At 38.3% G+C, this 7905-nt stretch overlaps 1 long non-coding RNA gene across 1 annotated transcript in view; it reads left to right on the top strand.

Moving 5' to 3' along the window:
- Positions 1 to 442: 442 nt before the first annotated feature.
- LOC109217993 overlaps positions 443 to 7905 on the top strand; it is an 8484-nt gene continuing 1021 nt past the window's right edge. Inside the window, exon 1 of the long non-coding RNA XR_002066709.1 lies at positions 443 to 1041. This is a non-coding gene — a long non-coding RNA (uncharacterized LOC109217993). The remainder of the gene's footprint in view (positions 1042 to 7905) is intronic.

Here is a 7905-nt window from a genome sequence, read left to right as displayed (position 1 = left end):
CATTTTTTTTTAGGATTAATCGATAGTTACTTATTTTATAAAAAAAAAAATTAAAAAATCACAAAAATAGCTCATTCTTACATTTATTTGTTTTTTATTTTGGTTTATTGATTTTTCACTTTTAATATAAAATTAAGTGTTGTTTATAATTTTATAATTAGCTAGTTAGTTTAATTTTACATTTTGGATAATTTTGAATTGTTAATTTGTAGGATTTTAATTAAAAGAAAAAGGAAAAATTAGAAAATAAAAGAAAGAATTGAAGAAGAAAGGTTGTCTTGTGAAATTAGACCAAATTAATGCTGAGCCCAAAGCTTATACCCAAATTTGTCCAAACCCAATAATCCACTCAAAACTCAATCTCCCTACCCAAATACTCATTATCATTTGCCCTAATCCCTCGTATAAAAGGAGAGCTAAAGCACAAAATATATTAGATTTTGGATAGACCCCTACATAGAGAACAACGCCGATTCCGTTGCTTCTTCTTCATTCCTCTCATCTGACCACTTCTACTCATCTTCTCATCTTCACAGATAGATAGAGAGGAAGGGAGGACGATACAGTGAGATAGGGGATCCGGGAAAAGAAAAATAAAAAGGGGATGGGATTGGCCTGAAATTTCAGCCATGGACTTCTCTTAGAACACCATGAACACCACCATTTTCCGCTCTAAAACTCGAGCTCAAACCAGCCCCAAACCCATGTAAAAGTGATGAAAACCCCGTTGAAATCATTACACCAAAAAGTCCCCAAAAAAAAAAAAAAAAGCCATCAACACTTCAATTTCTCCTCCTATAAATCCCTCTTGTGCCTGAGTTTCTCTCGCCGACGAGCTCCAAGGCTGGAACGAGCCGCTGCTATTTATTTTTATTTTTCTGGGTTTTAAAATATTGCTATGGTTGAAAATTTGCTGCTGCTCCTTGTTCGAATCTGCTGCTTTTGCCCTGGCTTGTTTGCTGCTGTTGCTCGTTGAATTTGGATCCGAATCTGTGTATTTGTTGATTATTCAACAGTTATTAAGAAAATTCGGCCTAACAGGTACCTTTTATTACTCCTGCCTTGTTCTATTTCTCGGTCGTGGTTGAATGAGAGCTTGTTAGTAATGATGGGTTCGACTATTTTTGCCTATTAAACCTTCTTTGTTAGTTTCCATAAACTTGTGAACATGATATAATGGCTGTATTTTTGTGAGTTCATAAGGATTGGAACTGAATCTCTTTATACTTTTGTGTGGTGACAACAAATGATTTTTGTGCTGGGAGTATTCTATTTTGAAATCATGTAGAGCTCTAACAGGCGGTTCCCTCCCCAAAATATGAGCATGCCATATCTACAGATACCATAATTTTGTTCTTGGTAATTCATTTGACAAAGCTCTGTGTCCCCAAAAATTGATCTTTTGATATGTGACGTTACTTACCATATCTTGTTATTGTTTCTTCTTTTAGCTTTATTTCTTCATTTGTTCAAAAAGAAAAAGAAAAATAAAGAAGGTAAAACACTACAAAGGCAAGACAGTAGGCATGTCTATTTGTATGAACTCCTGTAAGGGTAACGTTAAAGTTAGGCGGTCACTGCTTTATTTTGGTGTATTCTTCGGATTCACATGGTTTTAATACTCATGGTGCATCGATCTTTCAAACTCATGTGACTTACGAAGAGGTTTTAAGTTTTGAATAGTTTTCTGCTTGAAACAAAAAGTAGATTTTTTTTTTATGAGGATGATGTATTTATTTGATTTGAAAGGTCTTTTACTACTATTCATTGCAAATGTTTCTTGTTGAATCAGTGGGGGTAGTTTCCTTTGTTTGAGAACTTTGGAGTAAGCAGATAACGTCAAAATGGAGTTGAATTATGCACATGAATGTTTATATGGCTCTTGTCACACCTTTAATCCACTATTCATTGGATTGGTTTCATGTTATTATTTATTAATGCCTCTTACACGTTAGCTGGTAGTAACGTGTGTAATAATAAGATTAAAAATAGGAGCACCTTTAGTTTGCCTTTAAAATATTTGAACTTTTTCTTAAAATAATTTGAGGCGTGTCATGCCAAATAAAAATCAATTGCATGGCCCTCGTTTTAATTAATTTTTGTTTAAATCCTTAGAATTCGAGGTGTCCCATTTAGCGAATTTTCATGGCCCTCGCAAAGTTGCAAACGCGTAGTTACTTTAGGCGCGCTATTTTAAAAATTACCTTCCTAAATACGGGTGTGCATTTCATGCGACCCAAATCCAAATCCAAAAACGTTGAATAAAAATGTGTCGAGGATCCGGGTGCATTTCATGTGACGTGATCCGAAAACACGTTTTTAAACGACGTTCACTTTCTTAAAATTTAACTAAAAGCGGTGAATAATCTTAAAATTGCACTATAAGATGACATGTATTAAAATCAGATTGTTAGCCAATTATAATAATTTAAGCGACCGTGCTAGAACCACGGGATTCGGGAGTGCCTAACACCTTCCCTCGGGTCAACAGAATTCTTTATTCAGAATTTCTGGTTCGCAGACTCCAATTGGGAAGTCGAAATTTTCCTCGATTTGGGATTCAAGTCAAACCGGTGACTTGGGACACCAAAAGCTGATCCTATCCCAAGTGGCGACTCTAAAAACAAATAAATAATCCCATTTCGAATAATATCACTTTAAATGGAAAAACTCCCTTATACATTATCCTTCAGGATAGGTGTGTAAAAAGGAGGTGTGACAAATAGATTTTGATGTTTCTTTCATCATCAGCAGTGTATGAAGGTTTTGAACGAGGTTCCAATCGATATGAGGTTTACTACCGGTACCAAATTTGTTTTTGGGCAGCCATAGTGGTCAGGAGTTATTGTTGTGAGTAACTAAGTGATGGGGTATATCATGTGATTATATCTTGGGTTATGATTATGATTAATACAATTTGTTCAGACTTATATAGTGTGTAGATGCGAGATTCGGGCATTTTAATGAATTTTGAATGTTGGAAATTTGGGTTTTATGGCTTACAGGGTAAGGTTGAATTAAGGATCTTCTGTTATGTTGTATCGTCAGGCTTATATGTATTAGGGTGAAATGGGATCACCCCCAGGTATGTGCAGGGTAAGGTTACACCGTGATTTGATGGCCTTGGAACGACTCTTGGCACGTTCGAAGACGAACACATGTTTAAGTGGGGGAGAATGTAACGACCCGACTGGTCGTTTTAAGGATTTGCACTTTGCTCGGCATTTTGATGGCACGAGTATCTCCACATGATATATTATGAATTGTGTGGATTGTCGGTTTTTGTTTTCAAATTACTCGGAATCGATTTGGAAGAATGAACTTCAGGATTGAAGCTTTAAGTTGGAAGAGCTTACCAATTTTAGCATTTGACCTGGGATTGGGGTTTTGATGACTCCAACGGCTTTATATGGTGATTTTGGACTTAGGCGTGCGTCCGGATTTGGAATTGGAGGTCCATAGGGTAAATTGAAGCATTTCGGCGAAAATTGGAAAGTTGAAGTTTTAGAAGGTTGAGAGGTTTGACCGAGAGTTTTACTTTAGTGATATTGGGGTCGGATTGCAATTCCGGAGTTGGATTAGCTCCTATACATCATTTGGGAATTGCAAGCAAAATTTGACGTCATTCAAGGTCGATTTGATATGATTCGGCGCGAGTTGTAGAAGTTTAAAGTTCATTAAGTTCAATTTGAGGCGTGATTCATAATTTCAACGTTACTTGATGTGATTTGAGGCCTCAAGTAGGTCCATTTTGTGTTACGGGACTTGTTGGTATGTTCAGACGAGGTCCCGAGTGGCTTGGGTGAGTTTCGGATAGGTTTAGGTTGTGTTGCGCTTGTTTTTTATGCTTCGGCGTCGTTTCTTCAAGAATAAATGGTCCTACATTAAGCAAATGAGAACCAAATTCAGTTTTTATTGAAGCATTTATCTGTATCGTAATTGCGGATCCATAGCAAAAAGAATCATCGAATTCGAACATCGTATGAGAGAGTTATGGTCATTTTCATGTCGGGGAGACTGCTGGTTTCTGGTGTAGTTGCAATTGCAAACATTTCTATCGCTTGCAATGCCCAGTTCGCAATAGCGAACATTTTGTCGCAATTGCGACATTTTCCAGCCACGTTCTTATTCGCAATTGCGAAGGCTTCTTCGCTTTTGCGAGGGTTTCATAATTGCGAACCCTAGATCGCAAATGAAACATCTGCAGCTTGTTTTCAAATATGTAATTCGGGTTTTTGATTCATTTTATATATTTTGAACCTTAACCTCGATGGGAGGCGATTTTGTAGTAGGATTTTCATACCAAACTATCGGGTACGTACTTTTAATCAACTTTCAATTTTATTTTATGATTATATATAAGATCTAACATCAAATTCATGAGAATCTAGGGAAAATTGTGGGGATTTAAAGCTTTGAAAAATGAAAATTTGGGATTTAAGAGTCGAATAGGACTCGAATTTGGAAACAAAACATGTATATGGACTCGTGAGGCTATGGGTAATCAAGACCTACCCTTGGACCCGGCGGGCCCGTGGCTACGTAACGACCCGGCCAGTTGTTTTGAGAAATTAAGTTCCATTATGCGGCATAAGGCCTTGAGCAGATCCGTACGATGTGTTATGACTTACGTGCATGGTCGAATTCAGTTACCGGATGATTCGGAGCCAAATTGGAAGGAAAATTTCAGTTTTGGAAGTTCAAGCGGTAAGAATTGACTGGAATTTTTGACTTTTGTGTAAGCGGCTCCGGAATGGGTTTTGGATGATCTCAATAGCTTCGTACGGTGATTTTGGACATAGACGTGCGTCTGGATTTGGATTTGGAGGTCCGTAGGGTAATTTGAGGCATTTCGGCGAAAATTGGAAAAGTTGAAGTTTGGAAGATGGAGAAGTTTGACCCGTGGTATACTTTTGTGATATCGGGGTCGGAATGCACTTCTGAGAGTTGAAACAGCTCAATTATGTCATTTGGGACTTGTCTGCAAAATTTGGCGTGGTTCCGGTTTGATTTGATAGGTTTTGGTGCGAGTTTTAGAAGTTGGAAGATTTGAAAGTTCATAAGTTTGATTTATGGCGCGATTTGCATTTCCGGCGTTGTTTGATGTGATTTGAAGCCCTGAGCGAGTCCGTGTTAGGGTATAGAACCTTTTTCTGTGTTTAGACGGGGTCTCTGGGGCCTCGAGCGCCTCGGGTGTGTTTTGGATGGGCTACGGGCCAATTTCTTCTATTTTTGGATTGCTGGTTTCTGGCGTCTGATGTTCTCTTTCGCGATCGCGTAGTTCCAGTCGCGATCGAGTAGTATTCTGTTGATCTGCCACATTTTTCGTCATCGAGTTCGCATAGTACAGTTCGCGATCTCGAACTTGTGAGATCTTCTGCATCGCGTTCGCGTTTGATCTTCCGCGTTCGCGTATTGGTAGCCTTGCTTCCTTACTCAGTTCTTCGCGCTCTTATCCTTTGACACGCGATCGCGTAAGTCTAGCTTACTGCTATCCGCATTCGCATCTATTCTTCCGGTTCGCGTAGGGTCATTGTGGTCAGCCTTCTTTTCCTTCTTTGCGATCGCGAGGGTTTTTGCGATCGCGATGCATAGTCATCGGGGCAAAATAAAGATCATCAAATCGAGGATTAGACTAATTTTATCATATTTTGACTTGTAGAGCTCGGTTTTGAGCGATTCTTTGTGAGTTTTTCAAGAAAATCGATTGGGTAAGTGTTCTTCTTCTAGAATATATTATATTCAATGATTTTTATCTTTATTTTTATCATTTAATTTGTGTTTTGAGTTGAGGAAAATGAAGGTTTTTGAAGGAAATTTTTAAAATTAAAAATCATGATTTGAGGGACGAAATGGTATCGGAATTTGATAATTTTTATACGGTTGAACTCATATTGGATGGGTGTTCGGATTTTGTGAAATTTGTCGAGTTTCGAGGTGCGAGCCCAGGGGTCGATTTTTAGATTTTGATAAAGATTGAGACTTTATGATCCGGAATAGTTTCTTATGAGTTTTATTTGTGCTTTGAAGTTATTTTTGTTAGATTTGAGCCGTCCGGAGGTCATTTCACTCAAGAAGTTTATTTTTGAGTATTGGTCTGTCTTTTTTTAGAGTAGAACCAAGACAGAATACTTGGAGTGAAAATTCAGTGACGGGACCCATGATGCAGACATAGAGGTTAATATTGATGCTCAAGTTATCCCTAAGAGAGCGAGCTTTAAGTATCTCGGGTCTATTATCCAGGGTAACGGGAAGATTGACGAAGATGTCTCACATCGCATCGAAGCAAGATGGATGAAGTGGAGGCTCGCTTCCGGTGTTTTTTGTGATAAGAATGTGCCGCCAAGACTTAAGGGTAAGTTTTATCGAGTGGTGGTTCGATTGGCTATGTTGTATGGGACTAAATGTTGGCCAGTCAAGAACTCCCACGTGCAGAAGATGAAAGTAGCAGAGATGAGGATGTTAAGATGTATGTGCAGCTGTTCCAGGAGAGATAGGATAAAGAATGAAGCTATCCGGGACAGAGTGGGAGTAGCCTCCGTGGAGGATAAGATGCGGGAGTCGAGGCTGAGATGGTTCGGACATGTTAAGAGAAGAAGCATTGATGCTCCTGTCAGGAGGTGTGAGAGGTTGGCCATGGAGAATTTGAGAAGAGGTCAAGGTAGGCCTAAGAAGTACTGGGGAGAGGTGATTAGACAGGACATGGCGCTGCTTCAGCTCATTGAGGACATGACCCTTGATAGGAGGGTGTGGAGGTCGAGGATTAAGGTAGAAGGTTAGTAGGTAATTTATAGTTGTTCACCGATAGTCTTAGTAGCATGCATGTCCCTTCATATTCTTAGATTTTTTTACGTTATGTAGTTTTGTTCGCCTCAGGTATTGTATTCCTTGTTGCCATTATCCTTTATCTCTCCCTTTTTCTTTTCTCTTCCTTCTTTCTTCCTTCCTTGCTTTCATCTTCTTCTTCTTGCCCTTCTTGAGCCGAGGGTCTATTGGAAACAGCCTCGCTACCTGCATTAGGTAGGTGTAAGGTCTGCGTACAGACTACCCTCTCCAGACCACACCTGTTGGGATCAAACTGAGTTTGTTGTTGTTGTTATTGTTGATGGTCTGTCTTCTTTGAGTTAAGTATCTTGCTTAACCTTGTATGGGTGATTTCCCCTTAGGATTTGAGTCTTCTATGTTGATTGTAGTCCGTGTACGCGAGGTGACGAGTGTATGCTCAGACTTATTTGTAGAAAGTGGGATTTTTAGGGTTCTTAGGTCCTTATATTCACTGAGTATGAAGTTGTTCTTAATATGATTGAGTTTCCTATTTACTAGTTTCACCTCTACATGCCTTAATTGGAATTAATTGCGTTATGATTCACTCTTATTGCCTATTTGATTCTTATTTGACTTAACTGAAGATTTTTACCTCTCTTATTGTCATGCTATCTTTTCATAAGTGCTTGTCTTTATTGGGAATTATTATTATCTCTCCTGTAATTGTTTAGTCTTAATTGAGGTTATGATTATCTTTCCGCTGCTTATCTTTAATTGAATTTGTTGTATATTCTCAGTAAATTTCCAACCTTAAAAGAAGTTTAGATATCCTATATTTTAGTTTGACATGTCTTTATTTGTTGTCATTATGTTGTTGTACTTGTTATTGTGATGCACGAGATTTCTTCCGTGCGGTAGTTGTTATTGTGATGCACGGGGTTTCTGCCGTGCAGTTGTTGTTATTGTGAAGCACAAGGTTTCTGCCGTGCGGGTGTTATTGGGTTGCACGAGGTTTCTGCCGTGTTCTTGTTACTGTTGATAATTGCACATGTGGCGTGACAAGGCGGTATATATATATATATATATATATATATATATATATATATATATATATATATATATATATATATATATATATAT

Source organism: Nicotiana attenuata, unplaced genomic scaffold (assembly GCF_001879085.1).
Source record: "Nicotiana attenuata strain UT unplaced genomic scaffold, NIATTr2, whole genome shotgun sequence".
In the NCBI taxonomy this organism is placed as follows: Eukaryota; Viridiplantae; Streptophyta; class Magnoliopsida; order Solanales; family Solanaceae; genus Nicotiana; species Nicotiana attenuata.
This window is presented reverse-complemented; position numbering and strand designations above follow the sequence as displayed.